The following is a 12,683-nucleotide window of genomic DNA, read 5'->3' on the forward strand; positions in this document are numbered from 1 at the left end:
CTCTTTGTATTTAACCTTTGGCAATTTCTTATGTTGTGTCTTGGTGTGGGCCTCTTTGGGTTCCTCTTTCTTGGGACTGTCTGAGCTTCCTGGGGTTGTATGTCTATTTCCTTCACCAGGTTAGAGAAGTTTTCCATCATTATTTCTTCAAATAGTGTTTCAACTTCTTGTTCTCCCTCTCCTCCTTCAGATACCCCACTTACACAGATGCTTTTACACTTAATTTTGTCCGGAAGACTCCTTAAATTATTATTATATTATTGGCTCCTTTTTTCTTGCCATTCTGATTGTGTGTCCTTGGCTTCCTCATCCTCTGTATTGGTGGTTCAATCGTATTCTTTATCCACTCTGTTAATTCCTTTTAATATCTTCTTCATCTTAGATAATGTATTTTTCGTTTTGACTGGTTCCCATTATAATTTCCATTTCCATGTTTATGTTTTTATCTCTCTGTTAAATTTCTCACTGAGTTCATCTACACTTCATCTAAGTTCACTGAGTATCTTCATAACCAGCGTTTCGAACTCTGCATCTGTTAGATCGCTTAACTCCAGTATTCTTGGATCTCTGTTCTGTTCTCACATATGGTTTCTGCTTCTTTGTCTTCCCATTTTGTCTGCCTTTCTGTGTCTATTTCTATGTACTAAGCAAGGCTCCTAAGTCTCCCAGTCTTTTTAGTGTGGATTTGTGTAGTAGGAGTCTAGTGGCATAGTCCTGAAAGGGGCCCAGCTGCAGGCCAAATTTAGCTCAAGCTTGTGCCCCTCCAGAGCCATCTGTTAAGATACAGCAAGCAATCCACAGATGCTGTACTTACAGTTGCCTCAAGAAACCATGCCAAAAACCGAGGCCAGCTGCCACCAGTTTGAGTCTTGAAGTTGGCTCTGCAAGTTGCATGAAGGACACACCTGTATGTGGCTTGGGTGGGGCCACAAGTTGGGGGAGGTCAAGTTTCAGGGAATCCTCTGGGCGAAGGGATTTCTGTTATCCAGTTAAATGACATCTCAGCTGTGGCGGTGCTGAGTCCTCACACTGGGTGTGGGGAGGGCTCAACAGAGGAACAATGGATACCATCAGCACTTCTGCCCAGGAGAAAGCCTCACCTCTGGCCCTCACTCCAACAATTCAGTGTCCCCCTGTAAGTCCCTGGTGCCCTGCGTGGAGCAGCTGATCAGGTGCTGATGTTCAGAGCAAACGAGTCCATCACTACAAAAGACCATTTGTGGACCCAGCCCCTTTAAGAGGAGCGTCTGCAGCTGCGATAGCCTCTGTCCCACTCAACTGCTCAGAACAGGGCACATCATGTCTTCGCTCCCTCCTATCTACAACTATTGCAGGGTGATTTCTTATTTCTCTCCCAAATTGTAGTGCTTCTGTTCGTCTAGACCCCAGGCGACTCTGGTTGCTATTTTCTCCATATTTCCAGCATAACTTTGATGTGGTTGCAAGAGCAGATGAACAAGCCACTATCATCTATGCCATTTTGCCTGGTGTTGTATATTATTTATTCACCTGACTCTATGATGACTTTATATTTTCTATGAAAGAATAGAAAGATAATTCCTCTAGCATAGTTGATCAAATTTGTACTGTAGTATTAATACTTTTATTTCATTTTTATCTTTGATACAGTTTTTAATTGCCATTGTAACAATATTAATACAAGTTTTGACAAGCTAATCTGTGTTTTAGTTTACATATTTAACTTCCTTCTTATCATATTTAAATTCTTGTTCATCAAAATTTTCTAAAATCAAATACAAAATTGATCTAAAAATCAGATATTTAAATGAGCAATTTAAAAGCATGTAAAAACTGACACTGCATTATATTGATATATAATTGTATAATCAAATCACTCTTAATATTCCATATATTGAGTTATTGATTAACATGTTTGGGCTTTTTGTGACTGGGACACTTGTTTTTTCAGACTAGTTCACTGTGTCTGTGACACTTTCATGTGCCATTTCATTTGAAACTGCCAAGCTTCATCAGAATGAGATGAGTGAGATACACTAAAACATGATCCAATATATTAAGATGTATAAAACACACAAATTCATACCTAGACAAAATCACAATTTGTAGTACTGCTAAAGGCTTGTGCTCTGCAAATATAGGATTTCTGATAAATTCTGTTTTGCAAAATTCCCATAAAAACATACTGTATCCAGTATGAAAAACAGTACAGAGTTTCTTCAAAGAATTAAAAATAGATCTCCATATAATCCAGCAATCCCACTTTTGGAAATATAGTCAAAGGAGTTGAAATCAGGACTCCAAAGAGATATCTGCACTCTCACGTTCATTGCAGCACTATACACAACATCCAAGTTATAGAAAAAAACCTAACTGTCTATTGACAGATGAATGGGTAAACAAAATGTGGTATATACATACCATGGAATATTATTCAGCTTTAAAAAATAAAGGAATATTTTCACATGCTACAACAGGAATGAACCTTGAGGACACTGTGGTAAGTGAAATAAGACTAATACTGCATAATTCCACTTATATAGTATCTAAAACAGTCAAAATCAGAAGCAAAAAATAGAATGGAGGAAACTAAAAAAAAATGTTGTCAACAGGCTTCAATTGCTGCACATACACGCAAAAAAAGTTCACAAAATCTCTCAGATCATAAGAAACCGTGAAATTGTTAGGAACCTGTTGACAGGAGCTAGGAGGAGGTGGATAATGGGAAGTTGCTGTTCCATGGGTATAAAGTTTCAGTTATGTAAATTGTATAAATTTTACAGGTCTGCTATAAAACATAGTACCCATAGTCAATAACATACTGTACACTTAAAATTTTGTTAATAGGGTAGATCGCATGTTAAGTGTTTTTACCACAGGTAAAAAAAAAAGTGGATGGTGCATTTACGGTTGTGTATGTTGCATTAGTGAGTGTTTTAGTGACGGAAGAAAATTCCGATTCTGACTAAGCAGTACTGAACCCTCCATATGTAGTTTTACATGTCCAGTGAATGGAAGAATTTTCAACAGGCTAATTTCTAGCTCTGTACATTCCAAATTTTATTTCTCCTCAACTACACATTCTTCCAATGCTGAGTATTGTAGGACGCATTAGTACCAAGAAATGATTTTTGGCCCTACACCATTAGTTAGCATAGTATGAGGAAAAAGTGTTCCTAGAAGTCGTTTCTATGCCTGGATGGCTAGCAATGACACAGAAATGACTGTAAGCCATGTAAATATATCTGATCACACCCAAAATAAATATAAACCCAATTCGACTTTCCCCAAAATGTCTACAGACACTTTGCCAACCTCACCTTGAGGGGAAAAGTGACAGAGGAATAGCTGGAGTGGCAAGAGAGCTATCTTAACTGATTGTGATTAAAATATTTTACTTTTGCAAATTTTACAAAAGCATATAACCGTGTTATCCCAGTGTTAGGGCTTTGTAAGAAGCTGCTGCAAGTTACAGGCTCTGATGCTTAAGCTTCATTGGCTTCATAGAAAATTTGATATTAGACATAGAGTATGAGAGAGAGAGAGGAGTCAAGGATGATGCCCAGGTTTTTGTCCTGAGCAATTGAAGTGGCCATTTACTAAGATATAGAAGATTAAGGGAAGAGAAGCTTTTGGGGTGAGAATCGGAGGATCGGTTTGGGACAGAAAAGGTTTAAGGTGTCTACTAGACAGCTAAGAGAAGATGTCTGGTAGGCAGTTGGTTATATGAGTCTGGAGTTCTCACAGAGAGGGTTAGCTGAAGAAGTAAATTAAGGAGACAACAGGACATGGAATGTATTTGAAGCCATGAGGTGTATATGGAGTGAGAAGAGAGAAGAGATGGGCTGGGATGAAGCCCTTGAAACTCTATTATTGAGGAAGCTGGGGAATGGAAGAGGGATGAATAAAGGAGATGGAGAAAAAAGCCAGTGGGACCAAAAGAAACCAGGAGAGTGTGGGGTCCTGCAAGCCAAGTGGGAAAATTTTTTCAAAGAGGAAGGACTGATCAACTATTTCAAGTAATGTGAAGACTGAGAATTGCACATTAGACCTGATATTGAACATTAGCATCACCAAAGTCAATGGTAACAGAGAACTTACCAAGAGTTGCTTGGAGTGAGTCAGAGAGAATAGAAGGAGTAGAACTAGAGACAGTGACCTTACTTGGTGCTTTGGAATCTGCTTTTCTCAGTAAAAGCTCTTGAGATTGTTCTCTATCAGCACATGTAGATCTACTTCATTATTTTTAAAAGTTGTTTAGTGTATTACTATAATGTATTTATCCAGTTCCCTTTTGATGAACATTTAGGCTGTTAATCTTGGCAATTATAGGTAACACTGAAATAAATATCTTTAAACATACATTTTTGTGCATATGCAAAATATGCCTCTAAGATAGATTTCTGAATTCTGAAATTGCTAAATGAAGAGTATACACATTTTCAGTTTTGACGCTTATTGCCAAATTGTTCTCACCTCACTTTCTCATCAGTAATATATGAGAACTTCCCTTACCCTCACATGTTTTTAAGCACTGGACACTAATAATTTTTAATCTTTGTTACCCTTATAAGGTTCTAAAATAGCAATATTATTTTAATTTGCATGTCTCTGATCACCAGTGAAACAGAACAGCTTTTCATGTTTAATTCCATTCGTATGTCTTCTTTTGTATTACAACTAAGGCCTTTGCAAATTTTTCTATTTGACAATGTGTCTTTTTTATTTTAATCAATTAGTTAGAAACTTGTATATATGTTGAAAATATGTTTTCCAAAAATGCTGTTTGACTTGCAACATAATTTGTGGTGTTTTCAGAGTTTGGTTGTTTTATTTAATGTGGTCTAAGCTTTCATTGTTTTCTTTCAATGGTTTCTGTCTTCAATGTCACATCTGATTGTTTTTTAACAAGAGCTACAGAAATATATTCTAAGATTATTAACCCAAAGCTTAGAGAAAACACGTTCTCTTTTCATAGCTAATCAGACATCTGCAATTGGGACAAAATTGCCATTCCCCACCCCCAACTTTAATCAAGACATTTCTCTTTATATTACTGACAAAAATGACTGCCTAAATGAGACTTCTACATATTTAGTGAATGCATCTGTGCATTTACCTCACAATGCCCAGGGGCTAATGGGACCATGTGCTTTCTCTAACTAACAAGAGGACAAATATGAGTAAGACAGCCTATTATGGGCTTTTTCAGCCTTCTTGTGAAATATAACATTTTCAGCATACAAATTACATAAAATGGTAGTAACACAGTTTTCTAGCTTTGAATGAATTTTAATTCATTCCATTTATAAAGCAGACTTGGAATAAAGTAATTCCTTTCCAGAATATTTTTTAACTGTGAAGTTTTTTTGAAAGCTCTTAAGGTAAAATGTTTTTGCCTTGCATTGGTTAGAAACCACTACTGGTCCATTAAATGAAGTGGCTTCTACAGTGTTTGAATACTGCAAGGTGAACTTTCTTCAAACCTAAAGGCTAACATGAAAGAATTTCAGTGTGAAATGATTTGTTAAAGGAATTTCCTTAATGATCAACAAATTAACTCCAAAAAATGCTGTCCACTACCCACAGGATAAAGAATTCTCAATCTTGTTTCTTTCCCCAAATAGTCTAGGTGTTTTAGAGGCAAATTTTAAATTAAATAAGTGTCCAAAGTAAGGAAAACTAAATAGAGCATCCAGGCTTCAATTACTGCAAAAAAAAAAGTTTATGAAATCTTTCAGATCACAAGAAACTGTGAAATTGTTAAAATATCATAATGTAGAAACTGCTACTTCCTGTTAGGGAAGCAAAACCAGGAAAAAGAACATTGTCTATTTAATATTTTTCCTCATACTTATCTGAATTGGCTAGTTATGAGATTATCCCACATAATAGTAATAAAACCATAAAATATCTAGAATAAACAAGAAATGTTTAGGAGGACCTCTATAAAGAAAACTATAAAAAAAAAAACTCTCGTGGGACATAAAATGAGACATCAATAAGTGGAAACATTTTATTCTTAAACAGGAAGATTCAACATTATAACAATGTTAGTTCTCTATACATTAATCTAAAAACATAACACGCACCCAAACAAAATTCTAGAAAGAAATTCTCTGAAGGGAGAGATGGGGAACTTAACAAAACTATCATAAAATACATTAAAATCTGGAAAACAAACGGTAATAAGTGGAGATTAATCTTACCAGATAGTAAAGTGTATTTTAAAGCCACAGGAATTAAAAGAGTGTGATACAGGCATTGGCAATTTAATGGATCAGAATGGCATATATAAACAGATTCATCTATATGGGAGAGAATAATCCTATATGATAAAGTTGGCATTGATTCATTCATTTAACAAATATTTATTGAGCCACATCAGATGTAGACATGCAACACTCAAAAATTTTTGCCCTAAGTGGAGTTTAAATTCTCATGGAGGAAACAAACAATAAATAAAATATTTAGTACATCAGTCAGTGATCAGCACTTTTGAGAAAACTCAAGCAAGAAAGAGAGATGGAGATTGGAAAGACTGCAATTTTAAATAGAGCTGTCATCTCTGAGGTGACATTTCAGCAAAGACCAGGAGGTAAAAGCATGAGCCATCCATGTAGCTATCTGGGAAAGAGTAGACCAGATACAGCAGGGTTTCTCAACATGGGTACTATCGACAGTTTGGGTCAGATTGTTTGTTGTTGTAGGGGAGGCTGTTCTGTGCGGTTTTAGCAGAGTGATAATAATGAAAGAATGGCTGGTGTGGGTTCCAGAGAGAATGGAAGGACAGTAATTAGAGACAGCAAGAACAGGCAACTTTTCTAGAAACTTCATTTTAGAGGGGAGCAGAGAAAGAGAAAATATAGTAACTAGAAGAGGAAGTGAGTTCAAGAGAAAGTCTTAAGATAGGGAGTAGAAATAACATCTGTGTATGTTGATGGGAATGATGTAATGGAGAGAAAGAAAAACTGCTGAAGTGAGGTCCATGAGTAGGGGAAAGGGGATGAAGTCTAGTGCACACAGAGAGACATAGGCCATGCATAGAATCATAGAAAATTGTTTTATAGCAACAGGAGGGCCAGCAGTAAGTAGAGACGCAGTTGCTGGTAAGAGTGTAGGTTGTGAAGATGAAAGCTTGCACAAGTTCTCTTTTGCTCCTATTTCCTCAGTAAAATAGGAAGCAAGGTTAGCAGCTGAAAGTAAAGATGGGAGAGGGGGTACAGAGACTTGAGAAGAGAGGAAAAAGTTGTATACTGTGAGGTTAATTCCAGTAGGTCTAGAATTAGCCTGAGCTGTTTTACTAAGTTCCCACAGGGCACTGACCCCTCATGAAGGCAAGAAATATACTGGTTAATGGTGTTGTTTAGTTACCATGGTTTTGAGGAAATGCAAGGTGGTTTGTACTTATGTATTGATAACAGCGAGCTTGATGTTTTGCACCTGGTCTTAATGTGACACCTGCCCCTCCACCCCAGGGCTCTACTGTTGAGCCTGGAAATTCTAGGTGACTGGAAAAAAATATAAAGTACTCCAACCAAGACTGCATTTTAGACTCGCTGGTTCTTTGGTATTCCATGCATATGTAAGTCGTCCCTGTCTGAGTGATAAAGTGTCCTGCCACAGCCCTTAGAGAGGAGGACAATGGGACCCCTTGCTGTATCCTTTTCCTGTAATAACCTCTACTTTTGTGAGCATTATCATTTGGATCCTGTGAGTGTCCTTTAGCAATTGAACCTTGTTCACCCGTCACTGTGAATGCAGTGCAAAAGTCATTCAGGAGAGCAAAAAAGACCACTTGTGAGTATAAGATACACTGTTCAAATATGGCACTAGGACAAATAGTATAGTAGATGTGTCTGCCCAGGTTACAATGATTCCTCCTAAAGAACTTCCCCCTTCTCTATTTTTTCCATTCTAATCCATAAGGTTTCAGGATTGAGTCCACAAGAACCATGTTTATGTGAGGTGACCCATGTCCCCTAGCTGTAGCTGATTGGATCAGAGGTTAAACCCTGACCCATGCTAGACTAATCAGAGTCTCTTCCAGTCTGAAGGGTTGGCGTCTTGAAAGTAGGAGATCTAAAACCTTAGTTGTTGAACTTTGGTATGGCCAGTCAGCCTCCACTAACAGGACCAAGTAGCAGAGAAAGCAGAGAGCAGCAGAGATGAGAAATAGAAAGAAATTACTCTTTATATTCTGGACACCTTTTTCTTCCCACATTCCAGCCCTTTAGATTAAATTATCCCAGATCTAGGGTTTCAAGGAAATAGTTCATATTCTCATAATAAATTCCCTCCCCGACCCCTATCCTCCATCAAGCTAGTTGAATTAGCTCCTTTACTCACAGCTAAAGATCCTTAACTCATAAGTCATAGAGAAACATATGAAGTCGGATCCCTGTCTCATCTCCTACACAAAAATATTTTAAAATGGAGTTAAGATTTAAATTTAGAAATAAAGCAATACAGGGAGTAAAATGAAATATGAGAGAATATTTCAGTAATTGTGGAATTCAGAAAACAAAGAGGAAAAAGATTTAAACATCTGGCTACAATTTTAAGGCATGTAAATAGCCAAAGCACATCATTAGGAAAACCAAAAGGCATACAATTCAGGGAAATATTTGCAACAAAAATGAAAAGCAAATGACTAATATTAGTAATATACAAAGAACTATTATAAATCAATAAGAAAAGACAAAACAAAAATAGACAAATTGGTAAAGGACACAAATCGGTAAATCGCAGAACACAAACTACAAATGTCCAACAAATATATGAAAAGATGCTCAACCTAAACATTAATTCAGAAATAGATGAAAAGTACAGATCAGCAAATATTAAAAAGATTAATAACTCCAGTGTTAACAAGGTTTTGAAAAAAATATGCATGCTTTTTAACCATTAGTAAAAACTTTTGGGGATGCAATTTAGCAATATTAATTGAAATTTTAAATGCACAATAACTTTTTTTATAAGATAGAAAGATTTTCTTTATTAATGACCCCAACTGTATTTCTTTAGATACAGAAGTTTTGAACTCAAATCTTTAGGAGAAAACAAATTAAGATTACATTATCCTGCAACTCACTACCAGTAACATATTGTAAAGCGAAACGGATTGGAAGATGGGTAGAAGGGAAGGGGACTGAGGGAGGGAAGATAAAGGAAAAGAATTAAGTTGTTCAAATGGAATTTTATTTTTTTTAATACTTGGGAACTATGATGCCCCTGCAAGCACCGCTTGTTTCTATATATTTTCGAAACGTGTACAAAATGGAACCAAAATGGAGAATCCTTTAAGAACCTGATGAGGTGCAACACTAAAAGCTACAATTATCCAGTAGTATATGTTCCAGCCTTCAGTTGCCAGCTGCTTCCTCTTCTTGTTCTCAATAGTTAGTGAATGAAAATGTTTTCCACCTGATTGTTTTCATTTCTTCTCAGCATCTAGGTGTGCACAGTTCAGCACCTTGAGGAAGTTGGATGTTTTTACCTGCATACGTGCCTTAGAGCATTTGGTGTGGTAGTGCAGGTAGTCCCAGAACATGTGGATCAGGTTGGTGGTGTTGTCTCCAGCACTGGCGTTGGTGTGGTGAAGGAACAGCATGGAGGTAATATAGCTATTGTTGTCACCCACAGCAGCATCGGTGTCTTTCAGCTCCAAAGGATATTCCCTGTGGCTAAAGAGAACCTGTGGGTCAGTGGGGCTGGCTCTGCGTCCTCCTTTGAACTGCTACATGAACACCTTTCCAATGACCGCATTGTCATCTTCTTAAACACTCTGCTGAAGACTACTGTGATTCTGTCCTTTATAGACTCAACATACATGGTCTTATCATCCCTATAATGGATAACTGCACTATTAGTCCTTTCCTTCTTCTTGGAGTTGGAAGTATTTCTCAAAGACAGAGGCAAAACTATTCCATTTCAATGTGCCAGCCTGATGCACAATGGAATCCTTGGATGCAGGCATATTTTCAAGGTTGTATAGCAAAGAGACATTGTATCCTGATTCCGGATTTACCAAAAAACTCCCATAACTTATCAGCACCATGTGCTTGAGGTTCTTCGTAGAATTTCAAAGAAATACTGACCATCACTTTTGTCTCTATTAGGATTTGAAATATGATAGAGGACCCCATCAAAATCTGCAAATGTTACTTCTACTGCTTCTGGTTTGTTTCCAGCGGCCTCATTCTCAAACTTGAGTGCGAGTGTCTCCTGGATGATGCTGTTGTTCATCTCCAGCAGGATCATGGCAGCAGCTGGCCCCAGAAGCCTGAACCCGCCTGCTGAGCCACCACTGCTGCTGCCGCCTCACGGACAAACCGGGTCCCCACCCACACCTTGGCCCTAGACAGCCACTTCCGCTCTCTGCACAATACCTTTTGACATGAGCAATTCCATTGCTAAGAATTTATCCTACAAAAATATTCACATAATGTGTAAACACTATATTATAAGGATGTTTATTATAAAATGGTTTATATTAGTAAAATTTGGACACACCCAAATATCAAAAAATATGGTATGTCCAGAGAGTGTAATGTGCTGCAACAACTTAAAAAGATTGAGTCAGCACTTTATGTGCTGACACAGAAAGTTATTCAGGAAATAATTTAAGTGGAAAAAGCAAGTAGTAGATCACACGAAAAGCATAATCTTATTTTTTAAAGAAGTGGGAGACTAAAACACCATGATCTGATAACAGTAGTCACCTAAGGGCAGTGAGAATGGGGCAGGAGAAGAGGTCAGAAAGCTTTTAATTTTTACAGTATACTGTTCTAAGTGGTTTAAAGTCTCTACGATAGATATTTATTAATTTTGTAATAATTTTTAAATAAAATATTTTTACGAACTTCAGACAATAACAAATAGACATATTTTTGGATAGGAAGACAAGACATCAAAATATATCAATTCTTCCTAAGTTAATAGATTTAACATAATCCCAGTAAAACTGCCTACTTTAGCGGCTAGGGAAATTTCTAATGATCATATGGAAAAACAAGCAAGAAAGAGTAACCAGAAAACTACTGAAAAGGGAGGATAATGGGGCAGGGAGGACTAGTCTTATGGAATAATAAAGCATATGCTATATATAATTTATGTATATTATTTAATATATATCATTTATTATACAGAGTGCTCTCTCTCTCACTATATATATTTATATAGATATATTTATATATATATTTATATATATATCAAGGATATTTATTATAGCAATGTTTCTATTAGAGACAAACTATAGACCACTGAAATACTTACCAAGGACTAGTTATATGAAATATGGTATGTCTATGTTATGGAGCACTAAGTAGTCATGAAAAAATGTAGATATACTGAAGTACATATACTAACATGGAAAGATGTTCATGACATATTGCTAAATCTGAAAAAACAAGTTGCAAAACAATAAACATACTGTAATTCCACTTATGGAGGAAATGCATATGCACATATGAACACACATATTACAGGGAAAGTAGATGGGAATTATGCCCACTGAAATGATAACAGTGGTTACTTCTATGGAAGGGACTAAGATTCAGGTGGTGAGAGGGAGAGTAATAAGGACCTCTGTTCTGTATACTTCTAGAATGTTTGAATCTTCAATGATGAGACTGTATTACCTGTGTAAGTTTTTTAAAAGTATCTTATTACTTTACTGCAAGAGCAGTTCAACCTGCTTTCTTGTGACTATTTGGACAAACTGGACCACAAGCAAAGTATACAAATGAGTCTTCAGTGATTTATTCAATCACTTGCTTATTTCTTCATTCATTCAATAAATAGTTGTTTAGTTCCTGCTATGTGCCAGGTACTTGGTGCCCTTTGTGATTAACAGACAAAGCTCTGATCCAAGGCAGCTTGCTAACTTGAGTAGTTGCTGAAGTCAGCAGTTTGATGAAGTGACTGAACCACAGGAGCAGTTGATGTGGCCCTGAACAATTGTGTATGATTAACAGCTACTAATAAAATAAGAAGCTCTTACACCATATACAAAAATAAACTCAAAATGGATTAAAGACTTTAATGTAAGACCTGAAACCATTAAAATTCTAGAAGAAAACATTGGTAGTAAACTCTGACATTGCTCTTAGTAACATTTTTTCTGATATATCTTCTTGGGCAAGGGAAACAAAATAAAATAAGCAAATGGGACTACATCAAATTAAAAAGTTTTTGCACAGCAAAGGAAAACATCAAAAAGAAAAAGAAAACATCAAAATTAAAAGACAACCACTGAATGGGAGAAGATATTTGCCAATAATACATTCAAAAAGGGGTTAATATCCAGAATTTATAAAGAATTCATGCAACTCAACAGCAAAAAAACTAACAATCCAACTAAGAAATGGGCAGAGGACCTGAGTAAACATTTCTCCAAAGAGGACATACAGATGGCCAATAGATATATGAAAAGATGCTCGACGTTGCTAATTGTCAGAGAAACTACAATGAGATATCACCTCACACCTGTCAGAATGGCTATCATCAATAAATCAACAAATAACAGGTGTTAGTGAGAATGTGGAGAAAAGGGAACCCCCGTGCACTGTTAGTGGGATGGCAGATTGGTGCAGTCACTATGGAAAACAGTTTGAAGGTTCCTCAAAAAATTAAAAACAGAACTCCTGTATGACCTAGCAATTCCACTTCTGGGTACTTATCTGAAGAAAACCAAAACACTA

At 36.6% G+C, this 12,683-nt stretch overlaps 1 protein-coding gene and 1 pseudogene across 1 annotated transcript in view; both read right to left on the bottom strand.

The window, feature by feature from the left end:
* Positions 1–12,683, bottom strand: part of LOC107506457 (A-kinase anchor protein 17B) — a 145,926-nt gene that overhangs the window by 70,305 nt on the left and 62,938 nt on the right. The gene's annotated exons all lie outside the window — the stretch shown is intronic.
* On the bottom strand, positions 9,041–10,242 carry LOC107506502 (annotated as a pseudogene).

The sequence above is a fragment of the Rousettus aegyptiacus genome, unplaced genomic scaffold (genome assembly GCF_014176215.1).
Source record: "Rousettus aegyptiacus isolate mRouAeg1 unplaced genomic scaffold, mRouAeg1.p scaffold_m13_p_9, whole genome shotgun sequence".
In the NCBI taxonomy this organism is placed as follows: domain Eukaryota; kingdom Metazoa; phylum Chordata; class Mammalia; order Chiroptera; family Pteropodidae; genus Rousettus; species Rousettus aegyptiacus.